Genomic DNA, 26,951 nt, shown 5'->3' with positions numbered 1-26,951 from the left:
TTCCATCACATCCATCTAGTGTACACAGGTAGGTCCATTGTGGCGGGCAGGCGAGCGGGCGGGCTGCTTTATTGGCTGTTTGCTGTTCCCCTACTCCACTCCACTATTTGACTGTTGTGCTGCATCAATCAATCAATCAATCAATCAATCAATCAATCAATCAATCAATCAGTGGCTGGCTCAGGTGCAGCTCTTTAACTTACCTAAAAGGGAGGGCGGAGAGAAGACAAGGAAGGTGAATGAGGTGTTCCAATGTGAAATGCCGGAAACACAGAAACACAGACGACACACAACAAGAGGTGGCAATCTATTCATTAATTGCATTTAATCAATGAGCTCATTATCACTCATGCATTGTCCAACAGGTGTTGAAATAATGGGATTAAAAGGGGAGATCCCTTCAGAAAGACAGAAACAATAGCAAAGACAAAAAACACTTTTGGAATCTGCTTTTAGTCAACACATAAGGAAAGGGTGCACCGGTCCTGGAAATACTGCAATACCAGGTCAATGCGTGGAGTGGACAGAGCAAGCTCTATTTCCATCTCCCTGTTCTAAAAATCCATTTAATATATGGTCCCCAGATAGGGGACGTATCAGATATTAAACTGATAAGAACAGATACTACACTTGATCTTAGCCAAAAGGCCGAGAAGCGATAACCCGAACGGGCCGCGCGTTGCCCGAGCCTGCCCGATACTGCTGTTCAGCCCTTGCAGCGATTCAGCCTACTTCTAGGCAATTCCATGGGGCCCTGCAGGCTCACACACTCACAGCTACACGGGAGGTGAATAAAGGCCGGAGAGGAAGCCAGACAGGATTTGCTTCTTTTGCTTGCACCACAATGCAGTGCTGAAAGAGGAGGAATCTACATAAAAACGCCTTCCTGGCAACGCCCAAATGCCCTGCTGCCATGCAGATAAACACTGGCAGCGGCAGCAAGTGCATGCCCACAGCCACCCCTTGTTCCTTCACACCTTGTATCAGCTGTAATCCAGTCCAGTCCAGTGCTGCCTGCTGAGCAGCACTGACCAACACTGCCTGGGCCCAGGCTTTTATCTCTGAGGCCCCATTATGATGTCAGAAAGCTGGCTCTGGAATCCTGAGGGCTCCACTATGACACGTGCAAAGTTCCGTCTGAACTTTATATAAGACGGTGAGGCTCAGTCAGTCACTCAGTGTTGCCTGAGAGGGCAACACTGCAACAGCCGGCCGCCAGGCTGTCTTTTTTTTGCACAGCTAGTTGCCTCCAGGAGGCCACAAGAGGGAGACAAGGGACTGCAAAATGGAAAATAGGCATCCACCAACTTTACAGACAACTTCTCCTTGCTCCTACAACCTCCATCCTTGCACAGTTTGTTATTCTTCTAGGTAACATAGTAACAAATCCAAATTGCTGCTCTCTTTGTAGGCAAGCAAGGCTTTGTTGCAACTGCAATTCTTACTTCTTCTTGAAATGTAGGGACGACAGTACATTCCATCACATCCATCTAGTGTACACAGGTAGGTCCATTGTGGCGGGCAGGCGAGCGGGCGGGCTGCTTTATTGGCTGTTTGCTGTTCCCCTACTCCACTCCACTATTTGACTGTTGTGCTGCATCAATCAATCAATCAATCAATCAATCAATCAATCAATCAATCAATCAATCAATCAATGGCTGGCTCAGGTGCAGCTCTTTAACTTACCTAAAAGGGAGGGCGGAGAGAAGACAAGGAAGGTGAATGAGGTGTTCCAATGTGAAATGCCGGAAACACAGAAACACAGACGACACACAACAAGAGGTGGCAATCTATTCATTAATTGCATTTAATCAATGAGCTCATTATCACTCATGCATTGTCCAACAGGTGTTGAAATAATGGGATTAAAAGGGGAGATCCCTTCAGAAAGACAGAAACAATAGCAAAGACAAAAAACACTTTTGGAATCTGCTTTTAGTCAACACATAAGGAAAGGGTGCACCGGTCCTGGAAATACTGCAATACCAGGTCAATGCGTGGAGTGGACAGAGCAAGCTCTATTTCCATCTCCCTGTTCTAAAAATCCATTTAATATATGGTCCCCAGATAGGGGACGTATCAGATATTAAACTGATAAGAACAGATACTACACTTGATCTTAGCCAAAAGGCCGAGAAGCGATAACCCGAACGGGCCGCGCGTTGCCCGAGCCTGCCCGATACTGCTGTTCAGCCCTTGCAGCGATTCAGCCTACTTCTAGGCAATTCCATGGGGCCCTGCAGGCTCACACACTCACAGCTACACGGGAGGTGAATAAAGGCCGGAGAGGAAGCCAGACAGGATTTGCTTCTTTTGCTTGCACCACAATGCAGTGCTGAAAGAGGAGGAATCTACATAAAAACGCCTTCCTGGCAACGCCCAAATGCCCTGCTGCCATGCAGATAAACACTGGCAGCGGCAGCAAGTGCATGCCCACAGCCACCCCTTGTTCCTTCACACCTTGTATCAGCTGTAATCCAGTCCAGTCCAGTGCTGCCTGCTGAGCAGCACTGACCAACACTGCCTGGGCCCAGGCTTTTATCTCTGAGGCCCCATTATGATGTCAGAAAGCTGGCTCTGGAATCCTGAGGGCTCCACTATGACACGTGCAAAGTTCCGTCTGAACTTTATATAAGACGGTGAGGCTCAGTCAGTCACTCAGTGTTGCCTGAGAGGGCAACACTGCAACAGCCGGCCGCCAGGCTGTCTTTTTTTTGCACAGCTAGTTGCCTCCAGGAGGCCACAAGAGGGAGACAAGGGACTGCAAAATGGAAAATAGGCATCCACCAACTTTACAGACAACTTCTCCTTGCTCCTACAACCTCCATCCTTGCACAGTTTGTTATTCTTCTAGGTAACATAGTAACAAATCCAAATTGCTGCTCTCTTTGTAGGCAAGCAAGGCTTTGTTGCAACTGCAATTCTTACTTCTTCTTGAAATGTAGGGACGACAGTACATTCCATCACATCCATCTAGTGTACACAGGTAGGTCCATTGTGGCGGGCAGGCGAGCGGGCGGGCTGCTTTATTGGCTGTTTGCTGTTCCCCTACTCCACTCCACTATTTGACTGTTGTGCTGCATCAATCAATCAATCAATCAATCAATCAATCAATCAATCAATCAATCAATCAATCAATCAATCAGTGGCTGGCTCAGGTGCAGCTCTTTAACTTACCTAAAAGGGAGGGCGGAGAGAAGACAAGGAAGGTGAATGAGGTGTTCCAATGTGAAATGCCGGAAACACAGAAACACAGACGACACACAACAAGAGGTGGCAATCTATTCATTAATTGCATTTAATCAATGAGCTCATTATCACTCATGCATTGTCCAACAGGTGTTGAAATAATGGGATTAAAAGGGGAGATCCCTTCAGAAAGACAGAAACAATAGCAAAGACAAAAAACACTTTTGGAATCTGCTTTTAGTCAACACATAAGGAAAGGGTGCACCGGTCCTGGAAATACTGCAATACCAGGTCAATGCGTGGAGTGGACAGAGCAAGCTCTATTTCCATCTCCCTGTTCTAAAAATCCATTTAATATATGGTCCCCAGATAGGGGACGTATCAGATATTAAACTGATAAGAACAGATACTACACTTGATCTTAGCCAAAAGGCCGAGAAGCGATAACCCGAACGGGCCGCGCGTTGCCCGAGCCTGCCCGATACTGCTGTTCAGCCCTTGCAGCGATTCAGCCTACTTCTAGGCAATTCCATGGGGCCCTGCAGGCTCACACACTCACAGCTACACGGGAGGTGAATAAAGGCCGGAGAGGAAGCCAGACAGGATTTGCTTCTTTTGCTTGCACCACAATGCAGTGCTGAAAGAGGAGGAATCTACATAAAAACGCCTTCCTGGCAACGCCCAAATGCCCTGCTGCCATGCAGATAAACACTGGCAGCGGCAGCAAGTGCATGCCCACAGCCACCCCTTGTTCCTTCACACCTTGTATCAGCTGTAATCCAGTCCAGTCCAGTGCTGCCTGCTGAGCAGCACTGACCAACACTGCCTGGGCCCAGGCTTTTATCTCTGAGGCCCCATTATGATGTCAGAAAGCTGGCTCTGGAATCCTGAGGGCTCCACTATGACACGTGCAAAGTTCCGTCTGAACTTTATATAAGACGGTGAGGCTCAGTCAGTCACTCAGTGTTGCCTGAGAGGGCAACACTGCAACAGCCGGCCGCCAGGCTGTCTTTTTTTTGCACAGCTAGTTGCCTCCAGGAGGCCACAAGAGGGAGACAAGGGACTGCAAAATGGAAAATAGGCATCCACCAACTTTACAGACAACTTCTCCTTGCTCCTACAACCTCCATCCTTGCACAGTTTGTTATTCTTCTAGGTAACATAGTAACAAATCCAAATTGCTGCTCTCTTTGTAGGCAAGCAAGGCTTTGTTGCAACTGCAATTCTTACTTCTTCTTGAAATGTAGGGACGACAGTACATTCCATCACATCCATCTAGTGTACACAGGTAGGTCCATTGTGGCGGGCAGGCGAGCGGGCGGGCTGCTTTATTGGCTGTTTGCTGTTCCCCTACTCCACTCCACTATTTGACTGTTGTGCTGCAATCAATCAATCAATCAATCAATCAATCAATCAATCAATCAATCAGTGGCTGGCTCAGGTGCAGCTCTTTAACTTACCTAAAAGGGAGGGCGGAGAGAAGACAAGGAAGGTGAATGAGGTGTTCCAATGTGAAATGCCGGAAACACAGAAACACAGACGACACACAACAAGAGGTGGCAATCTATTCATTAATTGCATTTAATCAATGAGCTCATTATCACTCATGCATTGTCCAACAGGTGTTGAAATAATGGGATAAAAAGGGGAGATCCCTTCAGAAAGACAGAAACAATAGCAAAGACAAAAAACACTTTTGGAATCTGCTTTTAGTCAACACATAAGGAAAGGGTGCACCGGTCCTGGAAATACTGCAATACCAGGTCAATGCGTGGAGTGGACAGAGCAAGCTCTATTTCCATCTCCCTGTTCTAAAAATCCATTTAATATATGGTCCCCAGATAGGGGACGTATCAGATATTAAACTGATAAGAACAGATACTACACTTGATCTTAGCCAAAAGGCCGAGAAGCGATAACCCGAACGGGCCGCGCGTTGCCCGAGCCTGCCCGATACTGCTGTTCAGCCCTTGCAGCGATTCAGCCTACTTCTAGGCAATTCCATGGGGCCCTGCAGGCTCACACACTCACAGCTACACGGGAGGTGAATAAAGGCCGGAGAGGAAGCCAGACAGGATTTGCTTCTTTTGCTTGCACCACAATGCAGTGCTGAAAGAGGAGGAATCTACATAAAAACGCCTTCCTGGCAACGCCCAAATGCCCTGCTGCCATGCAGATAAACACTGGCAGCGGCAGCAAGTGCATGCCCACAGCCACCCCTTGTTCCTTCACACCTTGTATCAGCTGTAATCCAGTCCAGTCCAGTGCTGCCTGCTGAGCAGCACTGACCAACACTGCCTGGGCCCAGGCTTTTATCTCTGAGGCCCCATTATGATGTCAGAAAGCTGGCTCTGGAATCCTGAGGGCTCCACTATGACACGTGCAAAGTTCCGTCTGAACTTTATATAAGACGGTGAGGCTCAGTCAGTCACTCAGTGTTGCCTGAGAGGGCAACACTGCAACAGCCGGCCGCCAGGCTGTCTTTTTTTTGCACAGCTAGTTGCCTCCAGGAGGCCACAAGAGGGAGACAAGGGACTGCAAAATGGAAAATAGGCATCCACCAACTTTACAGACAACTTCTCCTTGCTCCTACAACCTCCATCCTTGCACAGTTTGTTATTCTTCTAGGTAACATAGTAACAAATCCAAATTGCTGCTCTCTTTGTAGGCAAGCAAGGCTTTGTTGCAACTGCAATTCTTACTTCTTCTTGAAATGTAGGGACGACAGTACATTCCATCACATCCATCTAGTGTACACAGGTAGGTCCATTGTGGCGGGCAGGCGAGCGGGCGGGCTGCTTTATTGGCTGTTTGCTGTTCCCCTACTCCACTCCACTATTTGACTGTTGTGCTGCATCAATCAATCAATCAATCAATCAATCAATCAATCAGTGGCTGGCTCAGGTGCAGCTCTTTAACTTACCTAAAAGGGAGGGCGGAGAGAAGACAAGGAAGGTGAATGAGGTGTTCCAATGTGAAATGCCGGAAACACAGAAACACAGACGACACACAACAAGAGGTGGCAATCTATTCATTAATTGCATTTAATCAATGAGCTCATTATCACTCATGCATTGTCCAACAGGTGTTGAAATAATGGGATTAAAAGGGGAGATCCCTTCAGAAAGACAGAAACAATAGCAAAGACAAAAAACACTTTTGGAATCTGCTTTTAGTCAACACATAAGGAAAGGGTGCACCGGTCCTGGAAATACTGCAATACCAGGTCAATGCGTGGAGTGGACAGAGCAAGCTCTATTTCCATCTCCCTGTTCTAAAAATCCATTTAATATATGGTCCCCAGATAGGGGACGTATCAGATATTAAACTGATAAGAACAGATACTACACTTGATCTTAGCCAAAAGGCCGAGAAGCGATAACCCGAACGGGCCGCGCGTTGCCCGAGCCTGCCCGATACTGCTGTTCAGCCCTTGCAGCGATTCAGCCTACTTCTAGGCAATTCCATGGGGCCCTGCAGGCTCACACACTCACAGCTACACGGGAGGTGAATAAAGGCCGGAGAGGAAGCCAGACAGGATTTGCTTCTTTTGCTTGCACCACAATGCAGTGCTGAAAGAGGAGGAATCTACATAAAAACGCCTTCCTGGCAACGCCCAAATGCCCTGCTGCCATGCAGATAAACACTGGCAGCGGCAGCAAGTGCATGCCCACAGCCACCCCTTGTTCCTTCACACCTTGTATCAGCTGTAATCCAGTCCAGTCCAGTGCTGCCTGCTGAGCAGCACTGACCAACACTGCCTGGGCCCAGGCTTTTATCTCTGAGGCCCCATTATGATGTCAGAAAGCTGGCTCTGGAATCCTGAGGGCTCCACTATGACACGTGCAAAGTTCCGTCTGAACTTTATATAAGACGGTGAGGCTCAGTCAGTCACTCAGTGTTGCCTGAGAGGGCAACACTGCAACAGCCGGCCGCCAGGCTGTCTTTTTTTTGCACAGCTAGTTGCCTCCAGGAGGCCACAAGAGGGAGACAAGGGACTGCAAAATGGAAAATAGGCATCCACCAACTTTACAGACAACTTCTCCTTGCTCCTACAACCTCCATCCTTGCACAGTTTGTTATTCTTCTAGGTAACATAGTAACAAATCCAAATTGCTGCTCTCTTTGTAGGCAAGCAAGGCTTTGTTGCAACTGCAATTCTTACTTCTTCTTGAAATGTAGGGACGACAGTACATTCCATCACATCCATCTAGTGTACACAGGTAGGTCCATTGTGGCGGGCAGGCGAGCGGGCGGGCTGCTTTATTGGCTGTTTGCTGTTCCCCTACTCCACTCCACTATTTGACTGTTGTGCTGCATCAATCAATCAATCAATCAATCAATCAATCAATCAATCAATCAATCAATCAATCAATCAGTGGCTGGCTCAGGTGCAGCTCTTTAACTTACCTAAAAGGGAGGGCGGAGAGAAGACAAGGAAGGTGAATGAGGTGTTCCAATGTGAAATGCCGGAAACACAGAAACACAGACGACACACAACAAGAGGTGGCAATCTATTCATTAATTGCATTTAATCAATGAGCTCATTATCACTCATGCATTGTCCAACAGGTGTTGAAATAATGGGATTAAAAGGGGAGATCCCTTCAGAAAGACAGAAACAATAGCAAAGACAAAAAACACTTTTGGAATCTGCTTTTAGTCAACACATAAGGAAAGGGTGCACCGGTCCTGGAAATACTGCAATACCAGGTCAATGCGTGGAGTGGACAGAGCAAGCTCTATTTCCATCTCCCTGTTCTAAAAATCCATTTAATATATGGTCCCCAGATAGGGGACGTATCAGATATTAAACTGATAAGAACAGATACTACACTTGATCTTAGCCAAAAGGCCGAGAAGCGATAACCCGAACGGGCCGCGCGTTGCCCGAGCCTGCCCGATACTGCTGTTCAGCCCTTGCAGCGATTCAGCCTACTTCTAGGCAATTCCATGGGGCCCTGCAGGCTCACACACTCACAGCTACACGGGAGGTGAATAAAGGCCGGAGAGGAAACCAGACAGGATTTGCTTCTTTTGCTTGCACCACAATGCAGTGCTGAAAGAGGAGGAATCTACATAAAAACGCCTTCCTGGCAACGCCCAAATGCCCTGCTGCCATGCAGATAAACACTGGCAGCGGCAGCAAGTGCATGCCCACAGCCACCCCTTGTTCCTTCACACCTTGTATCAGCTGTAATCCAGTCCAGTCCAGTGCTGCCTGCTGAGCAGCACTGACCAACACAGCCTGGGCCCAGGCTTTTATCTCTGAGGCCCCATTATGATGTCAGAAAGCTGGCTCTGGAATCCTGAGGGCTCCACTATGACACGTGCAAAGTTCCGTCTGAACTTTATATAAGACGGTGAGGCTCAGTCAGTCACTCAGTGTTGCCTGAGAGGGCAACACTGCAACAGCCGGCCGCCAGGCTGTCTTTTTTTTGCACAGCTAGTTGCCTCCAGGAGGCCACAAGAGGGAGACAAGGGACTGCAAAATGGAAAATAGGCATCCACCAACTTTACAGACAACTTCTCCTTGCTCCTACAACCTCCATCCTTGCACAGTTTGTTATTCTTCTAGGTAACATAGTAACAAATCCAAATTGCTGCTCTCTTTGTAGGCAAGCAAGGCTTTGTTGCAACTGCAATTCTTACTTCTTCTTGAAATGTAGGGACGACAGTACATTCCATCACATCCATCTAGTGTACACAGGTAGGTCCATTGTGGCGGGCAGGCGAGCGGGCGGGCTGCTTTATTGGCTGTTTGCTGTTCCCCTACTCCACTCCACTATTTGACTGTTGTGCTGCATCAATCAATCAATCAATCAATCAATCAATCAATCAATCAATCAATCAATCAATCAGTGGCTGGCTCAGGTGCAGCTCTTTAACTTACCTAAAAGGGAGGGCGGAGAGAAGACAAGGAAGGTGAATGAGGTGTTCCAATGTGAAATGCCGGAAACACAGAAACACAGACGACACACAACAAGAGGTGGCAATCTATTCATTAATTGCATTTAATCAATGAGCTCATTATCACTCATGCATTGTCCAACAGGTGTTGAAATAATGGGATTAAAAGGGGAGATCCCTTCAGAAAGACAGAAACAATAGCAAAGACAAAAAACACTTTTGGAATCTGCTTTTAGTCAACACATAAGGAAAGGGTGCACCGGTCCTGGAAATACTGCAATACCAGGTCAATGCGTGGAGTGGACAGAGCAAGCTCTATTTCCATCTCCCTGTTCTAAAAATCCATTTAATATATGGTCCCCAGATAGGGGACGTATCAGATATTAAACTGATAAGAACAGATACTACACTTGATCTTAGCCAAAAGGCCGAGAAGCGATAACCCGAACGGGCCGCGCGTTGCCCGAGCCTGCCCGATACTGCTGTTCAGCCCTTGCAGCGATTCAGCCTACTTCTAGGCAATTCCATGGGGCCCTGCAGGCTCACACACTCACAGCTACACGGGAGGTGAATAAAGGCCGGAGAGGAAGCCAGACAGGATTTGCTTCTTTTGCTTGCACCACAATGCAGTGCTGAAAGAGGAGGAATCTACATAAAAACGCCTTCCTGGCAACGCCCAAATGCCCTGCTGCCATGCAGATAAACACTGGCAGCGGCAGCAAGTGCATGCCCACAGCCACCCCTTGTTCCTTCACACCTTGTATCAGCTGTAATCCAGTCCAGTCCAGTGCTGCCTGCTGAGCAGCACTGACCAACACTGCCTGGGCCCAGGCTTTTATCTCTGAGGCCCCATTATGATGTCAGAAAGCTGGCTCTGGAATCCTGAGGGCTCCACTATGACACGTGCAAAGTTCCGTCTGAACTTTATATAAGACGGTGAGGCTCAGTCAGTCACTCAGTGTTGCCTGAGAGGGCAACACTGCAACAGCCGGCCGCCAGGCTGTCTTTTTTTTGCACAGCTAGTTGCCTCCAGGAGGCCACAAGAGGGAGACAAGGGACTGCAAAATGGAAAATAGGCATCCACCAACTTTACAGACAACTTCTCCTTGCTCCTACAACCTCCATCCTTGCACAGTTTGTTATTCTTCTAGGTAACATAGTAACAAATCCAAATTGCTGCTCTCTTTGTAGGCAAGCAAGGCTTTGTTGCAACTGCAATTCTTACTTCTTCTTGAAATGTAGGGACGACAGTACATTCCATCACATCCATCTAGTGTACACAGGTAGGTCCATTGTGGCGGGCAGGCGAGCGGGCGGGCTGCTTTATTGGCTGTTTGCTGTTCCCCTACTCCACTCCACTATTTGACTGTTGTGCTGCATCAATCAATCAATCAATCAATCAATCAATCAATCAATCAATCAATCAATCAATCAATCAATCAGTGGCTGGCTCAGGTGCAGCTCTTTAACTTACCTAAAAGGGAGGGCGGAGAGAAGACAAGGAAGGTGAATGAGGTGTTCCAATGTGAAATGCCGGAAACACAGAAACACAGACGACACACAACAAGAGGTGGCAATCTATTCATTAATTGCATTTAATCAATGAGCTCATTATCACTCATGCATTGTCCAACAGGTGTTGAAATAATGGGATTAAAAGGGGAGATCCCTTCAGAAAGACAGAAACAATAGCAAAGACAAAAAACACTTTTGGAATCTGCTTTTAGTCAACACATAAGGAAAGGGTGCACCGGTCCTGGAAATACTGCAATACCAGGTCAATGCGTGGAGTGGACAGAGCAAGCTCTATTTCCATCTCCCTGTTCTAAAAATCCATTTAATATATGGTCCCCAGATAGGGGACGTATCAGATATTAAACTGATAAGAACAGATACTACACTTGATCTTAGCCAAAAGGCCGAGAAGCGATAACCCGAACGGGCCGCGCGTTGCCCGAGCCTGCCCGATACTGCTGTTCAGCCCTTGCAGCGATTCAGCCTACTTCTAGGCAATTCCATGGGGCCCTGCAGGCTCACACACTCACAGCTACACGGGAGGTGAATAAAGGCCGGAGAGGAAGCCAGACAGGATTTGCTTCTTTTGCTTGCACCACAATGCAGTGCTGAAAGAGGAGGAATCTACATAAAAACGCCTTCCTGGCAACGCCCAAATGCCCTGCTGCCATGCAGATAAACACTGGCAGCGGCAGCAAGTGCATGCCCACAGCCACCCCTTGTTCCTTCACACCTTGTATCAGCTGTAATCCAGTCCAGTCCAGTGCTGCCTGCTGAGCAGCACTGACCAACACTGCCTGGGCCCAGGCTTTTATCTCTGAGGCCCCATTATGATGTCAGAAAGCTGGCTCTGGAATCCTGAGGGCTCCACTATGACACGTGCAAAGTTCCGTCTGAACTTTATATAAGACGGTGAGGCTCAGTCAGTCACTCAGTGTTGCCTGAGAGGGCAACACTGCAACAGCCGGCCGCCAGGCTGTCTTTTTTTTGCACAGCTAGTTGCCTCCAGGAGGCCACAAGAGGGAGACAAGGGACTGCAAAATGGAAAATAGGCATCCACCAACTTTACAGACAACTTCTCCTTGCTCCTACAACCTCCATCCTTGCACAGTTTGTTATTCTTCTAGGTAACATAGTAACAAATCCAAATTGCTGCTCTCTTTGTAGGCAAGCAAGGCTTTGTTGCAACTGCAATTCTTACTTCTTCTTGAAATGTAGGGACGACAGTACATTCCATCACATCCATCTAGTGTACACAGGTAGGTCCATTGTGGCGGGCATGCGAGCGGGCGGGCTGCTTTATTGGCTGTTTGCTGTTCCCCTACTCCACTCCACTATTTGACTGTTGTGCTGCATCAATCAATCAATCAATCAATCAATCAATCAATCAATCAATCAATCAGTGGCTGGCTCAGGTGCAGCTCTTTAACTTACCTAAAAGGGAGGGCGGAGAGAAGACAAGGAAGGTGAATGAGGTGTTCCAATGTGAAATGCCGGAAACACAGAAACACAGACGACACACAACAAGAGGTGGCAATCTATTCATTAATTGCATTTAATCAATGAGCTCATTATCACTCATGCATTGTCCAACAGGTGTTGAAATAATGGGATTAAAAGGGGAGATCCCTTCAGAAAGACAGAAACAATAGCAAAGACAAAAAACACTTTTGGAATCTGCTTTTAGTCAACACATAAGGAAAGGGTGCACCGGTCCTGGAAATACTGCAATACCAGGTCAATGCGTGGAGTGGACAGAGCAAGCTCTATTTCCATCTCCCTGTTCTAAAAATCCATTTAATATATGGTCCCCAGATAGGGGACGTATCAGATATTAAACTGATAAGAACAGATACTACACTTGATCTTAGCCAAAAGGCCGAGAAGCGATAACCCGAACGGGCCGCGCGTTGCCCGAGCCTGCCCGATACTGCTGTTCAGCCCTTGCAGCGATTCAGCCTACTTCTAGGCAATTCCATGGGGCCCTGCAGGCTCACACACTCACAGCTACACGGGAGGTGAATAAAGGCCGGAGAGGAAGCCAGACAGGATTTGCTTCTTTTGCTTGCACCACAATGCAGTGCTGAAAGAGGAGGAATCTACATAAAAACGCCTTCCTGGCAACGCCCAAATGCCCTGCTGCCATGCAGATAAACACTGGCAGCGGCAGCAAGTGCATGCCCACAGCCACCCCTTGTTCCTTCACACCTTGTATCAGCTGTAATCCAGTCCAGTCCAGTGCTGCCTGCTGAGCAGCACTGACCAACACTGCCTGGGCCCAGGCTTTTATCTCTGAGGCCCCATTATGATGTCAGAAAGCTGGCTCTGGAATCCTGAGGGCTCCACTATGACACGTGCAAAGTTCCGTCTGAACTTTATATAAGACGGTGAGGCTCAGTCAGTCACTCAGTGTTGCCTGAGAGGGCAACACTGCAACAGCCGGCCGCCAGGCTGTCTTTTTTTTGCACAGCTAGTTGCCTCCAGGAGGCCACAAGAGGGAGACAAGGGACTGCAAAATGGAAAATAGGCATCCACCAACTTTACAGACAACTTCTCCTTGCTCCTACAACCTCCATCCTTGCACAGTTTGTTATTCTTCTAGGTAACATAGTAACAAATCCAAATTGCTGCTCTCTTTGTAGGCAAGCAAGGCTTTGTTGCAACTGCAATTCTTACTTCTTCTTGAAATGTAGGGACGACAGTACATTCCATCACATCCATCTAGTGTACACAGGTAGGTCCATTGTGGCGGGCATGCGAGCGGGCGGGCTGCTTTATTGGCTGTTTGCTGTTCCCCTACTCCACTCCACTATTTGACTGTTGTGCTGCATCAATCAATCAATCAATCAATCAATCAATCAATCAATCAATCAATCAGTGGCTGGCTCAGGTGCAGCTCTTTAACTTACCTAAAAGGGAGGGCGGAGAGAAGACAAGGAAGGTGAATGAGGTGTTCCAATGTGAAATGCCGGAAACACAGAAACACAGACGACACACAACAAGAGGTGGCAATCTATTCATTAATTGCATTTAATCAATGAGCTCATTATCACTCATGCATTGTCCAACAGGTGTTGAAATAATGGGATTAAAAGGGGAGATCCCTTCAGAAAGACAGAAACAATAGCAAAGACAAAAAACACTTTTGGAATCTGCTTTTAGTCAACACATAAGGAAAGGGTGCACCGGTCCTGGAAATACTGCAATACCAGGTCAATGCGTGGAGTGGACAGAGCAAGCTCTATTTCCATCTCCCTGTTCTAAAAATCCATTTAATATATGGTCCCCAGATAGGGGACGTATCAGATATTAAACTGATAAGAACAGATACTACACTTGATCTTAGCCAAAAGGCCGAGAAGCGATAACCCGAACGGGCCGCGCGTTGCCCGAGCCTGCCCGATACTGCTGTTCAGCCCTTGCAGCGATTCAGCCTACTTCTAGGCAATTCCATGGGGCCCTGCAGGCTCACACACTCACAGCTACACGGGAGGTGAATAAAGGCCGGAGAGGAAGCCAGACAGGATTTGCTTCTTTTGCTTGCACCACAATGCAGTGCTGAAAGAGGAGGAATCTACATAAAAACGCCTTCCTGGCAACGCCCAAATGCCCTGCTGCCATGCAGATAAACACTGGCAGCGGCAGCAAGTGCATGCCCACAGCCACCCCTTGTTCCTTCACACCTTGTATCAGCTGTAATCCAGTCCAGTCCAGTGCTGCCTGCTGAGCAGCACTGACCAACACTGCCTGGGCCCAGGCTTTTATCTCTGAGGCCCCATTATGATGTCAGAAAGCTGGCTCTGGAATCCTGAGGGCTCCACTATGACACGTGCAAAGTTCCGTCTGAACTTTATATAAGACGGTGAGGCTCAGTCAGTCACTCAGTGTTGCCTGAGAGGGCAACACTGCAACAGCCGGCCGCCAGGCTGTCTTTTTTTTGCACAGCTAGTTGCCTCCAGGAGGCCACAAGAGGGAGACAAGGGACTGCAAAATGGAAAATAGGCATCCACCAACTTTACAGACAACTTCTCCTTGCTCCTACAACCTCCATCCTTGCACAGTTTGTTATTCTTCTAGGTAACATAGTAACAAATCCAAATTGCTGCTCTCTTTGTAGGCAAGCAAGGCTTTGTTGCAACTGCAATTCTTACTTCTTCTTGAAATGTAGGGACGACAGTACATTCCATCACATCCATCTAGTGTACACAGGTAGGTCCATTGTGGCGGGCAGGCGAGCGGGCGGGCTGCTTTATTGGCTGTTTGCTGTTCCCCTACTCCACTCCACTATTTGACTGTTGTGCTGCATCAATCAATCAATCAATCAATCAATCAATCAATCAGTGGCTGGCTCAGGTGCAGCTCTTTAACTTACCTAAAAGGGAGGGCGGAGAGAAGACAAGGAAGGTGAATGAGGTGTTCCAATGTGAAATGCCGGAAACACAGAAACACAGACGACACACAACAAGAGGTGGCAATCTATTCATTAATTGCATTTAATCAATGAGCTCATTATCACTCATGCATTGTCCAACAGGTGTTGAAATAATGGGATTAAAAGGGGAGATCCCTTCAGAAAGACAGAAACAATAGCAAAGACAAAAAACACTTTTGGAATCTGCTTTTAGTCAACACATAAGGAAAGGGTGCACCGGTCCTGGAAATACTGCAATACCAGGTCAATGCGTGGAGTGGACAGAGCAAGCTCTATTTCCATCTCCCTGTTCTAAAAATCCATTTAATATATGGTCCCCAGATAGGGGACGTATCAGATATTAAACTGATAAGAACAGATACTACACTTGATCTTAGCCAAAAGGCCGAGAAGCGATAACCCGAACGGGCCGCGCGTTGCCCGAGCCTGCCCGATACTGCTGTTCAGCCCTTGCAGCGATTCAGCCTACTTCTAGGCAATTCCATGGGGCCCTGCAGGCTCACACACTCACAGCTACACGGGAGGTGAATAAAGGCCGGAGAGGAAGCCAGACAGGATTTGCTTCTTTTGCTTGCACCACAATGCAGTGCTGAAAGAGGAGGAATCTACATAAAAACGCCTTCCTGGCAACGCCCAAATGCCCTGCTGCTATGCAGATAAACACTGGCAGCGGCAGCAAGTGCATGCCCACAGCCACCCCTTGTTCCTTCACACCTTGTATCAGCTGTAATCCAGTCCAGTCCAGTGCTGCCTGCTGAGCAGCACTGACCAACACTGCCTGGGCCCAGGCTTTTATCTCTGAGGCCCCATTATGATGTCAGAAAGCTGGCTCTGGAATCCTGAGGGCTCCACTATGACACGTGCAAAGTTCCGTCTGAACTTTATATAAGACGGTGAGGCTCAGTCAGTCACTCAGTGTTGCCTGAGAGGGCAACACTGCAACAGCCGGCCGCCAGGCTGTCTTTTTTTTGCACAGCTAGTTGCCTCCAGGAGGCCACAAGAGGGAGACAAGGGACTGCAAAATGGAAAATAGGCATCCACCAACTTTACAGACAACTTCTCCTTGCTCCTACAACCTCCATCCTTGCACAGTTTGTTATTCTTCTAGGTAACATAGTAACAAATCCAAATTGCTGCTCTCTTTGTAGGCAAGCAAGGCTTTGTTGCAACTGCAATTCTTACTTCTTCTTGAAATGTAGGGACGACAGTACATTCCATCACATCCATCTAGTGTACACAGGTAGGTCCATTGTGGCGGGCAGGCGAGCGGGCGGGCTGCTTTATTGGCTGTTTGCTGTTCCCCTACTCCACTCCACTATTTGACTGTTGTGCTGCATCAATCAATCAATCAATCAATCAATCAATCAATCAATCAATCAATCAATCAATCAATCAATCAATCAGTGGCTGGCTCAGGTGCAGCTCTTTAACTTACCTAAAAGGGAGGGCGGAGAGAAGACAAGGAAGGTGAATGAGGTGTTCCAATGTGAAATGCCGGAAACACAGAAACACAGACGACACACAACAAGAGGTGGCAATCTATTCATTAATTGCATTTAATCAATGAGCTCATTATCACTCATGCATTGTCCAACAGGTGTTGAAATAATGGGATTAAAAGGGGAGATCCCTTCAGAAAGACAGAAACAATAGCAAAGACAAAAAACACTTTTGGAATCTGCTTTTAGTCAACACATAAGGAAAGGGTGCACCGGTCCTGGAAATACTGCAATACCAGGTCAATGCGTGGAGTGGACAGAGCAAGCTCTATTTCCATCTCCCTGTTCTAAAAATCCATTTAATATATGGTCCCCAGATAGGGGACGTATCAGATATTAAACTGATAAGAACAGATACTACACTTGATCTTAGCCAAAAGGCCGAGAAGCGATAACCCGAACGGGCCGCGCGTTGCCCGAGCCTGCCCGATACTGCTGTTCAGCCCTTGCAGCGATTCAGCCTACTTCTAGGCAATTCCATGGGGCCCTGCAGGCTCACACACTCACAGCTACACGGGAGGTGAATAAAGGCCGGAGAGGAAGCCAGACAGGATTTGCTTCTTTTGCTTGCACCACAATGCAGTGCTGAAAGAGGAGGAATCTACATAAAAACGCCTTCCTGGCAACGCCCAAATGCCCTGCTGCCATGCAGATAAACACTGGCAGCGGCAGCAAGTGCATGCCCACAGCCACCCCTTGTTCCTTCACACCTTGTATCAGCTGTAATCCAGTCCAGTCCAGTGCTGCCTGCTGAGCAGCACTGACCAACACTGCCTGGGCCCAGGCTTTTATCTCTGAGGCCCCATTATGATGTCAGAAAGCTGGCTCTGGAATCCTGAGGGCTCCACTATGACACGTGCAAAGTTCCGTCTGAACTTTATATAAGACGGTGAGGCTCAGTCAGTCACTCAGTGTTGCCTGAGAGGGCAACACTGCAACAGCCGGCCGCCAGGCTGTCTTTTTTTTGCACAGCTAGTTGCCTCCAGGAGGCCACAAGAGGGAGACAAGGGACTGCAAAATGGAAAATAGGCATCCACCAACTTTACAGACAACTTCTCCTTGCTCCTACAACCTCCATCCTTGCACAGTTTGTTATTCTTCTAGGTAACATAGTAACAAATCCAAATTGCTGCTCTCTTTGTAGGCAAGCAAGGCTTTGTTGCAACTGCAATTCTTACTTCTTCTTGAAATGTAGGGACGACAGTACATTCCATCACATCCATCTAGTGTACACAGGTAGGTCCATTGTGGCGGGCAGGCGAGCGGGCGGGCTGCTTTATTGGCTGTTTGCTGTTCCCCTACTCCACTCCACTATTTGACTGTTGTGCTGCATCAATCAATCAATCAATCAATCAATCAATCAATCAATCAATCAATCAATCAATCAGTGGCTGGCTCAGGTGCAGCTCTTTAACTTACCTAAAAGGGAGGGCGGAGAGAAGACAAGGAAGGTGAATGAGGTGTTCCAATGTGAAATGCCGGAAACACAGAAACACAGACGACACACAACAAGAGGTGGCAATCTATTCATTAATTGCATTTAATCAATGAGCTCATTATCACTCATGCATTGTCCAACAGGTGTTGAAATAATGGGATTAAAAGGGGAGATCCCTTCAGAAAGACAGAAACAATAGCAAAGACAAAAAACACTTTTGGAATCTGCTTTTAGTCAACACATAAGGAAAGGGTGCACCGGTCCTGGAAATACTGCAATACCAGGTCAATGCGTGGAGTGGACAGAGCAAGCTCTATTTCCATCTCCCTGTTCTAAAAATCCATTTAATATATGGTCCCCAGATAGGGGACGTATCAGATATTAAACTGATAAGAACAGATACTACACTTGATCTTAGCCAAAAGGCCGAGAAGCGATAACCCGAACGGGCCGCGCGTTGCCCGAGCCTGCCCGATACTGCTGTTCAGCCCTTGCAGCGATTCAGCCTACTTCTAGGCAATTCCATGGGGCCCTGCAGGCTCACACACTCACAGCTACACGGGAGGTGAATAAAGGCCGGAGAGGAAGCCAGACAGGATTTGCTTCTTTTGCTTGCACCACAATGCAGTGCTGAAAGAGGAGGAATCTACATAAAAACGCCTTCCTGGCAACGCCCAAATGCCCTGCTGCCATGCAGATAAACACTGGCAGCGGCAGCAAGTGCATGCCCACAGCCACCCCTTGTTCCTTCACACCTTGTATCAGCTGTAATCCAGTCCAGTCCAGTGCTGCCTGCTGAGCAGCACTGACCAACACTGCCTGGGCCCAGGCTTTTATCTCTGAGGCCCCATTATGATGTCAGAAAGCTGGCTCTGGAATCCTGAGGGCTCCACTATGACACGTGCAAAGTTCCGTCTGAACTTTATATAAGACGGTGAGGCTCAGTCAGTCACTCAGTGTTGCCTGAGAGGGCAACACTGCAACAGCCGGCCGCCAGGCTGTCTTTTTTTTGCACAGCTAGTTGCCTCCAGGAGGCCACAAGAGGGAGACAAGGGACTGCAAAATGGAAAATAGGCATCCACCAACTTTACAGACAACTTCTCCTTGCTCCTACAACCTCCATCCTTGCACAGTTTGTTATTCTTCTAGGTAACATAGTAACAAATCCAAATTGCTGCTCTCTTTGTAGGCAAGCAAGGCTTTGTTGCAACTGCAATTCTTACTTCTTCTTGAAATGTAGGGACGACAGTACATTCCATCACATCCATCTAGTGTACACAGGTAGGTCCATTGTGGCGGGCAGGCGAGCGGGCGGGCTGCTTTATTGGCTGTTTGCTGTTCCCCTACTCCACTCCACTATTTGACTGTTGTGCTGCATCAATCAATCAATCAATCAATCAATCAATCAATCAATCAATCAATCAATCAATCAATCAGTGGCTGGCTCAGGTGCAGCTCTTTAACTTACCTAAAAGGGAGGGCGGAGAGAAGACAAGGAAGGTGAATGAGGTGTTCCAATGTGAAATGCCGGAAACACAGAAACACAGACGACACACAACAAGAGGTGGCAATCTATTCATTAATTGCATTTAATCAATGAGCTCATTATCACTCATGCATTGTCCAACAGGTGTTGAAATAATGGGATTAAAAGGGGAGATCCCTTCAGAAAGACAGAAACAATAGCAAAGACAAAAAACACTTTTGGAATCTGCTTTTAGTCAACACATAAGGAAAGGGTGCACCGGTCCTGGAAATACTGCAATACCAGGTCAATGCGTGGAGTGGACAGAGCAAGCTCTATTTCCATCTCCCTGTTCTAAAAATCCATTTAATATATGGTCCCCAGATAGGGGACGTATCAGATATTAAACTGATAAGAACAGATACTACACTTGATCTTAGCCAAAAGGCCGAGAAGCGATAACCCGAACGGGCCGCGCGTTGCCCGAGCCTGCCCGATACTGCTGTTCAGCCCTTGCAGCGATTCAGCCTACTTCTAGGCAATTCCATGGGGCCCTGCAGGCTCACACACTCACAGCTACACGGGAGGTGAATAAAGGCCGGAGAGGAAGCCAGACAGGATTTGCTTCTTTTGCTTGCACCACAATGCAGTGCTGAAAGAGGAGGAATCTACATAAAAACGCCTTCCTGGCAACGCCCAAATGCCCTGCTGCCATGCAGATAAACACTGGCAGCGGCAGCAAGTGCATGCCCACAGCCACCCCTTGTTCCTTCACACCTTGTATCAGCTGTAATCCAGTCCAGTCCAGTGCTGCCTGCTGAGCAGCACTGACCAACACTGCCTGGGCCCAGGCTTTTATCTCTGAGGCCCCATTATGATGTCAGAAAGCTGGCTCTGGAATCCTGAGGGCTCCACTATGACACGTGCAAAGTTCCGTCTGAACTTTATATAAGACGGTGAGGCTCAGTCAGTCACTCAGTGTTGCCTGAGAGGGCAACACTGCAACAGCCGGCCGCCAGGCTGTCTTTTTTTTGCACAGCTAGTTGCCTCCAGGAGGCCACAAGAGGGAGACAAGGGACTGCAAAATGGAAAATAGGCATCCACCAACTTTACAGACAACTTCTCCTTGCTCCTACAACCTCCATCCTTGCACAGTTTGTTATTCTTCTAGGTAACATAGTAACAAATCCAAATTGCTGCTCTCTTTGTAGGCAAGCAAGGCTTTGTTGCAACTGCAATTCTTACTTCTTCTTGAAATGTAGGGACGACAGTACATTCCATCACATCCATCTAGTGTACACAGGTAGGTCCATTGTGGCGGGCAGGCGAGCGGGCGGGCTGCTTTATTGGCTGTTTGCTGTTCCCCTACTCCACTCCACTATTTGACTGTTGTGCTGCATCAATCAATCAATCAATCAATCAATCAATCAATCAATCAATCAATCAATCAATCAATCAATCAATCAGTGGCTGGCTCAGGTGCAGCTCTTTAACTTACCTAAAAGGGAGGGCGGAGAGAAGACAAGGAAGGTGAATGAGGTGTTCCAATGTGAAATGCCGGAAACACAGAAACACAGACGACACACAACAAGAGGTGGCAATCTATTCATTAATTGCATTTAATCAATGAGCTCATTATCACTCATGCATTGTCCAACAGGTGTTGAAATAATGGGATTAAAAGGGGAGATCCCTTCAGAAAGACAGAAACAATAGCAAAGACAAAAAACACTTTTGGAATCTGCTTTTAGTCAACACATAAGGAAAGGGTGCACCGGTCCTGGAAATACTGCAATACCAGGTCAATGCGTGGAGTGGACAGAGCAAGCTCTATTTCCATCTCCCTGTTCTAAAAATCCATTTAATATATGGTCCCCAGATTGGGGACGTATCAGATATTAAACTGATAAGAACAGATACTACACTTGATCTTAGCCAAAAGGCCGAGAAGCGATAACCCGAACGGGCCGCGCGTTGCCCGAGCCTGCCCGATACTGCTGTTCAGCCCTTGCAGCGATTCAGCCTACTTCTAGGCAATTCCATGGGGCCCTGCAGGCTCACACACTCACAGCTACACGGGAGGTGAATAAAGGCCGGAGAGGAAGCCAGACAGGATTTGCTTCTTTTGCTTGCACCACAATGCAGTGCTGAAAGAGGAGGAATCTACATAAAAACGCCTTCCTGGCAACGCCCAAATGCCCTGCTGCCATGCAGATAAACACTGGCAGCGGCAGCAAGTGCATGCCCACAGCCACCCCTTGTTCCTTCACACCTTGTATCAGCTGTAATCCAGTCCAGTCCAGTGCTGCCTGCTGAGCAGCACTGACCAACACTGCCTGGGCCCAGGCTTTTATCTCTGAGGCCCCATTATGATGTCAGAAAGCTGGCTCTGGAATCCTGAGGGCTCCACTATGACACGTGCAAAGTTCCGTCTGAACTTTATATAAGACGGTGAGGCTCAGTCAGTCACTCAGTGTTGCCTGAGAGGGCAACACTGCAACAGCCGGCCGCCAGGCTGTCTTTTTTTTGCACAGCTAGTTGCCTCCAGGAGGCCACAAGAGGGAGACAAGGGACTGCAAAATGGAAAATAGGCATCCACCAACTTTACAGACAACTTCTCCTTGCTCCTACAACCTCCATCCTTGCACAGTTTGTTATTCTTCTAGGTAACATAGTAACAAATCCAAATTGCTGCTCTCTTTGTAGGCAAGCAAGGCTTTGTTGCAACTGCAATTCTTACTTCTTCTTGAAATGTAGGGACGACAGTACATAACATCACATCCATCTAGTGTACACAGGTAGGTCCATTGTGGCGGGCAGGCGAGCGGGCGGGCTGCTTTATTGGCTGTTTGCTGTTCCCCTACTCCACTCCACTATTTGACTGTTGTGCTGCATCAATCAATCAATCAATCAATCAATCAATCAATCAATCAATCAATCAATCAGTGGCTGGCTCAGGTGCAGCTCTTTAACTTACCTAAAAGGGAGGGCGGAGAGAAGACAAGGAAGGTGAATGAGGTGTTCCAATGTGAAATGCCGGAAACACAGAAACACAGACGACACACAACAAGAGGTGGCAATCTATTCATTAATTGCATTTAATCAATGAGCTCATTATCACTCATGCATTGTCCAACAGGTGTTGAAATAATGGGATTAAAAGGGGAGATCCCTTCAGAAAGACAGAAACAATAGCAAAGACAAAAAACACTTTTGGAATCTGCTTTTAGTCAACACATAAGGAAAGGGTGCACCGATCCTGGAAATACTGCAATACCAGGTCAATGCGTGGAGTGGACAGAGCAAGCTCTATTTCCATCTCCCTGTTCTAAAAATCCATTTAATATATGGTCCCCAGATAGGGGACGTATCAGATATTAAACTGATAAGAACAGATACTACACTTGATCTTAGCCAAAAGGCCGAGAAGCGATAACCCGAACGGGCCGCGCGTTGCCCGAGCCTGCCCGATACTGCTGTTCAGCCCTTGCAGCGATTCAGCCTACTTCTAGGCAATTCCATGGGGCCCTGCAGGCTCACACACTCACAGCTACACGGGAGGTGAATAAAGGCCGGAGAGGAAGCCAGACAGGATTTGCTTCTTTTGCTTGCACCACAATGCAGTGCTGAAAGAGGAGGAATCTACATAAAAACGCCTTCCTGGCAACGCCCAAATGCCCTGCTGCCATGCAGATAAACACTGGCAGCGGCAGCAAGTGCATGCCCACAGCCACCCCTTGTTCCTTCACACCTTGTATCAGCTGTAATCCAGTCCAGTCCAGTGCTGCCTGCTGAGCAGCACTGACCAACACTGCCTGGGCCCAGGCTTTTATCTCTGAGGCCCCATTATGATGTCAGAAAGCTGGCTCTGGAATCCTGAGGGCTCCACTATGACACGTGCAAAGTTCCGTCTGAACTTTATATAAGACGGTGAGGCTCAGTCAGTCACTCAGTGTTGCCTGAGAGGGCAACACTGCAACAGCCGGCCGCCAGGCTGTCTTTTTTTTGCACAGCTAGTTGCCTCCAGGAGGCCACAAGAGGGAGACAAGGGACTGCAAAATGGAAAATAGGCATCCACCAACTTTACAGACAACTTCTCCTTGCTCCTACAACCTCCATCCTTGCACAGTTTGTTATTCTTCTAGGTAACATAGTAACAAATCCAAATTGCTGCTCTCTTTGTAGGCAAGCAAGGCTTTGTTGCAACTGCAATTCTTACTTCTTCTTGAAATGTAGGGACGACAGTACATTCCATCACATCCATCTAGTGTACACAGGTAGGTCCATTGTGGCGGGCAGGCGAGCGGGCGGGCTGCTTTATTGGCTGTTTGCTGTTCCCCTACTCCACTCCACTATTTGACTGTTGTGCTGCATCAATCAATCAATCAATCAATCAATCAATCAATCAATCAATCAATCAGTGGCTGGCTCAGGTGCAGCTCTTTAACTTACCTAAAAGGGAGGGCGGAGAGAAGACAAGGAAGGTGAATGAGGTGTTCCAATGTGAAATGCCGGAAACACAGAAACACAGACGACACACAACAAGAGGTGGCAATCTATTCATTAATTGCATTTAATCAATGAGCTCATTATCACTCATGCATTGTCCAACAGGTGTTGAAATAATGGGATTAAAAGGGGAGATCCCTTCAGAAAGACAGAAACAATAGCAAAGACAAAAAACACTTTTGGAATCTGCTTTTAGTCAACACATAAGGAAAGGGTGCACCGGTCCTGGAAATACTGCAATACCAGGTCAATGCGTGGAGTGGACAGAGCAAGCTCTATTTCCATCTCCCTGTTCTAAAAATCCATTTAATATATGGTCCCCAGATAGGGGACGTATCAGATATTAAACTGATAAGAACAGATACTACACTTGATCTTAGCCAAAAGGCCGAGAAGCGATAACCCGAACGGGCCGCGCGTTGCCCGAGCCTGCCCGATACTGCTGTTCAGCCCTTGCAGCGATTCAGCCTACTTCTAGGCAATTCCATGGGGCCCTGCAGGCTCACACACTCACAGCTACACGGGAGGTGAATAAAGGCCGGAGAGGAAGCCAGACAGGATTTGCTTCTTTTGCTTGCACCACAATGCAGTGCTGAAAGAGGAGGAATCTACATAAAAACGCCTTCCTGGCAACGCCCAAATGCCCTGCTGCCATGCAGATAAACACTGGCAGCGGCAGCAAGTGCATGCCCACAGCCACCCCTTGTTCCTTCACACCTTGTATCAGCTGTAATCCAGTCCAGTCCAGTGCTGCCTGCTGAGCAGCACTGACCAACACTGCCTGGGCCCAGGCTTTTATCTCTGAGGCCCCATTATGATGTCAGAAAGCTGGCTCTGGAATCCTGAGGGCTCCACTATGACACGTGCAAAGTTCCGTCTGAACTTTATATAAGACGGTGAGGCTCAGTCAGTCACTCAGTGTTGCCTGAGAGGGCAACACTGCAACAGCCGGCCGCCAGGCTGTCTTTTTTTTGCACAGCTAGTTGCCTCCAGGAGGCCACAAGAGGGAGACAAGGGACTGCAAAATGGAAAATAGGCATCCACCAACTTTACAGACAACTTCTCCTTGCTCCTACAACCTCCATCCTTGCACAGTTTGTTATTCTTCTAGGTAACATAGTAACAAATCCAAATTGCTGCTCTCTTTGTAGGCAAGCAAGGCTTTGTTGCAACTGCAATTCTTACTTCTTCTTGAAATGTAGGGACGACAGTACATTCCATCACATCCATCTAGTGTACACAGGTAGGTCCATTGTGGCGGGCAGGCGAGCGGGCGGGCTGCTTTATTGGCTGTTTGCTGTTCCCCTACTCCACTCCACTATTTGACTGTTGTGCTGCATCAATCAATCAATCAATCAATCAATCAATCAATCAATCAATCAATCAATCAATCAATCAATCAGTGGCTGGCTCAGGTGCAGCTCTTTAACTTACCTAAAAGGGAGGGCGGAGAGAAGACAAGGAAGGTGAATGAGGTGTTCCAATGTGAAATGCCGGAAACACAGAAACACAGACGACACACAACAAGAGGTGGCAATCTATTCATTAATTGCATTTAATCAATGAGCTCATTATCACTCATGCATTGTCCAACAGGTGTTGAAATAATGGGATTAAAAGGGGAGATCCCTTCAGAAAGACAGAAACAATAGCAAAGACAAAAAACACTTTTGGAATCTGCTTTTAGTCAACACATAAGGAAAGGGTGCACCGGTCCTGGAAATACTGCAATACCAGGTCAATGCGTGGAGTGGACAGAGCAAGCTCTATTTCCATCTCCCTGTTCTAAAAATCCATTTAATATATGGTCCCCAGATAGGGGACGTATCAGATATTAAACTGATAAGAACAGATACTACACTTGATCTTAGCCAAAAGGCCGAGAAGCGATAACCCGAACGGGCCGCGCGTTGCCCGAGCCTGCCCGATACTGCTGTTCAGCCCTTGCAGCGATTCAGCCTACTTCTAGGCAATTCCATGGGGCCCTGCAGGCTCACACACTCACAGCTACACGGGAGGTGAATAAAGGCCAGAGAGGAAGCCAGACAGGATTTGCTTCTTTTGCTTGCACCACAATGCAGTGCTGAAAGAGGAGGAATCTACATAAAAACGCCTTCCTGGCAACGCCCAAATGCCCTGCTGCCATGCAGATAAACACTGGCAGCGGCAGCAAGTGCATGCCCACAGCCACCCCTTGTTCCTTCACACCTTGTATCAGCTGTAATCCAGTCCAGTCCAGTGCTGCCTGCTGAGCAGCACTGACCAACACTGCCTGGGCCCAGGCTTTTATCTCTGAGGCCCCATTATGATGTCAGAAAGCTGGCTCTGGAATCCTGAGGGCTCCACTATGACACGTGCAAAGTTCCGTCTGAACTTTATATAAGACGGTGAGGCTCAGTCAGTCACTCAGTGTTGCCTGAGAGGGCAACACTGCAACAGCCGGCCGCCAGGCTGTCTTTTTTTTGCACAGCTAGTTGCCTCCAGGAGGCCACAAGAGGGAGACAAGGGACTGCAAAATGGAAAATAGGCATCCACCAACTTTACAGACAACTTCTCCTTGCTCCTACAACCTCCATCCTTGCACAGTTTGTTATTCTTCTAGGTAACATAGTAACAAATCCAAATTGCTGCTCTCTTTGTAGGCAAGCAAGGCTTTGTTGCAACTGCAATTCTTACTTCTTCTTGAAATGTAGGGACGACAGTACATTCCATCACATCCATCTAGTGTACACAGGTAGGTCCATTGTGGCGGGCAGGCGAGCGGGCAGGCTGCTTTATTGGCTGTTTGCTTTTTCCCATACTCCACTCCACTATTTGACTGTTGTGCTGCATCAATCAATCAATCAATCAATCAATCAATCAATCAATCAATCAATCAATCAATCAATCAGTGGCTGGCTCAGGTGCAGCTCTTTAACTTACCTAAAAGGGAGGGCGGAGAGAAGACAAGGAAGGTGAATGAGGTGTTCCAATGTGAAATGCCGGAAACACAGA

At 47.7% G+C, this 26,951-nt stretch overlaps 18 non-coding genes across 18 annotated transcripts; all 18 read right to left on the bottom strand.

Annotated features, from left to right (window-relative positions):
• Positions 1 to 469: 469 nt before the first annotated feature.
• Positions 470 to 660, bottom strand: LOC142710312 (U2 spliceosomal RNA). Its single transcript, XR_012869376.1, has one exon. It is a non-coding gene; the product is annotated as a U2 spliceosomal RNA (small nuclear RNA).
• Positions 661 to 1,952: 1,292 nt separating this feature from the next.
• Positions 1,953 to 2,143, bottom strand: LOC142710311 (U2 spliceosomal RNA). The gene has a single exon (XR_012869375.1). It is a non-coding gene; the product is annotated as a U2 spliceosomal RNA (small nuclear RNA).
• Positions 2,144 to 3,443: 1,300 nt separating this feature from the next.
• Positions 3,444 to 3,634, bottom strand: LOC142710310 (U2 spliceosomal RNA). The gene has a single exon (XR_012869374.1). It is a non-coding gene; the product is annotated as a U2 spliceosomal RNA (small nuclear RNA).
• Positions 3,635 to 4,915: 1,281 nt separating this feature from the next.
• Positions 4,916 to 5,106, bottom strand: LOC142710309 (U2 spliceosomal RNA). The gene has a single exon (XR_012869373.1). It is a non-coding gene; the product is annotated as a U2 spliceosomal RNA (small nuclear RNA).
• A 1,272-nt stretch (positions 5,107 to 6,378) lies between these two features.
• LOC142710308 (U2 spliceosomal RNA) lies at positions 6,379 to 6,569 on the bottom strand. Its single transcript, XR_012869372.1, has one exon. It is a non-coding gene; the product is annotated as a U2 spliceosomal RNA (small nuclear RNA).
• A 1,296-nt stretch (positions 6,570 to 7,865) lies between these two features.
• Positions 7,866 to 8,056, bottom strand: LOC142710306 (U2 spliceosomal RNA). Its single transcript, XR_012869371.1, has one exon. It is a non-coding gene; the product is annotated as a U2 spliceosomal RNA (small nuclear RNA).
• Positions 8,057 to 9,348: 1,292 nt separating this feature from the next.
• LOC142710305 (U2 spliceosomal RNA) lies at positions 9,349 to 9,539 on the bottom strand. The gene has a single exon (XR_012869370.1). It is a non-coding gene; the product is annotated as a U2 spliceosomal RNA (small nuclear RNA).
• Positions 9,540 to 10,839: 1,300 nt separating this feature from the next.
• On the bottom strand, positions 10,840 to 11,030 carry LOC142710303 (U2 spliceosomal RNA). Its single transcript, XR_012869368.1, has one exon. It is a non-coding gene; the product is annotated as a U2 spliceosomal RNA (small nuclear RNA).
• A 1,284-nt stretch (positions 11,031 to 12,314) lies between these two features.
• LOC142710302 (U2 spliceosomal RNA) lies at positions 12,315 to 12,505 on the bottom strand. Its single transcript, XR_012869367.1, has one exon. It is a non-coding gene; the product is annotated as a U2 spliceosomal RNA (small nuclear RNA).
• A 1,284-nt stretch (positions 12,506 to 13,789) lies between these two features.
• LOC142710301 (U2 spliceosomal RNA) lies at positions 13,790 to 13,980 on the bottom strand. Its single transcript, XR_012869366.1, has one exon. It is a non-coding gene; the product is annotated as a U2 spliceosomal RNA (small nuclear RNA).
• Positions 13,981 to 15,252: 1,272 nt separating this feature from the next.
• LOC142710300 (U2 spliceosomal RNA) lies at positions 15,253 to 15,443 on the bottom strand. Its single transcript, XR_012869365.1, has one exon. It is a non-coding gene; the product is annotated as a U2 spliceosomal RNA (small nuclear RNA).
• A 1,304-nt stretch (positions 15,444 to 16,747) lies between these two features.
• LOC142710299 (U2 spliceosomal RNA) lies at positions 16,748 to 16,938 on the bottom strand. The gene has a single exon (XR_012869364.1). It is a non-coding gene; the product is annotated as a U2 spliceosomal RNA (small nuclear RNA).
• A 1,292-nt stretch (positions 16,939 to 18,230) lies between these two features.
• LOC142710298 (U2 spliceosomal RNA) lies at positions 18,231 to 18,421 on the bottom strand. The gene has a single exon (XR_012869363.1). It is a non-coding gene; the product is annotated as a U2 spliceosomal RNA (small nuclear RNA).
• Positions 18,422 to 19,717: 1,296 nt separating this feature from the next.
• Positions 19,718 to 19,908, bottom strand: LOC142710297 (U2 spliceosomal RNA). The gene has a single exon (XR_012869362.1). It is a non-coding gene; the product is annotated as a U2 spliceosomal RNA (small nuclear RNA).
• Positions 19,909 to 21,212: 1,304 nt separating this feature from the next.
• Positions 21,213 to 21,403, bottom strand: LOC142710280 (U2 spliceosomal RNA). Its single transcript, XR_012869347.1, has one exon. It is a non-coding gene; the product is annotated as a U2 spliceosomal RNA (small nuclear RNA).
• A 1,288-nt stretch (positions 21,404 to 22,691) lies between these two features.
• Positions 22,692 to 22,882, bottom strand: LOC142710292 (U2 spliceosomal RNA). The gene has a single exon (XR_012869358.1). It is a non-coding gene; the product is annotated as a U2 spliceosomal RNA (small nuclear RNA).
• Positions 22,883 to 24,166: 1,284 nt separating this feature from the next.
• LOC142710295 (U2 spliceosomal RNA) lies at positions 24,167 to 24,357 on the bottom strand. Its single transcript, XR_012869361.1, has one exon. It is a non-coding gene; the product is annotated as a U2 spliceosomal RNA (small nuclear RNA).
• A 1,300-nt stretch (positions 24,358 to 25,657) lies between these two features.
• On the bottom strand, positions 25,658 to 25,848 carry LOC142710294 (U2 spliceosomal RNA). The gene has a single exon (XR_012869360.1). It is a non-coding gene; the product is annotated as a U2 spliceosomal RNA (small nuclear RNA).
• Between the last annotated feature and the right edge of the window lie 1,103 nt (positions 25,849 to 26,951).

The sequence above is a fragment of the Rhinoderma darwinii genome, unplaced genomic scaffold, assembly GCF_050947455.1.
Source record: "Rhinoderma darwinii isolate aRhiDar2 unplaced genomic scaffold, aRhiDar2.hap1 Scaffold_4230, whole genome shotgun sequence".
In the NCBI taxonomy this organism is placed as follows: Eukaryota; Metazoa; Chordata; class Amphibia; order Anura; family Rhinodermatidae; genus Rhinoderma; species Rhinoderma darwinii.
Note: the sequence above shows the minus strand (reverse complement) of the source record. Positions and strands in the feature narration are given on the sequence as shown.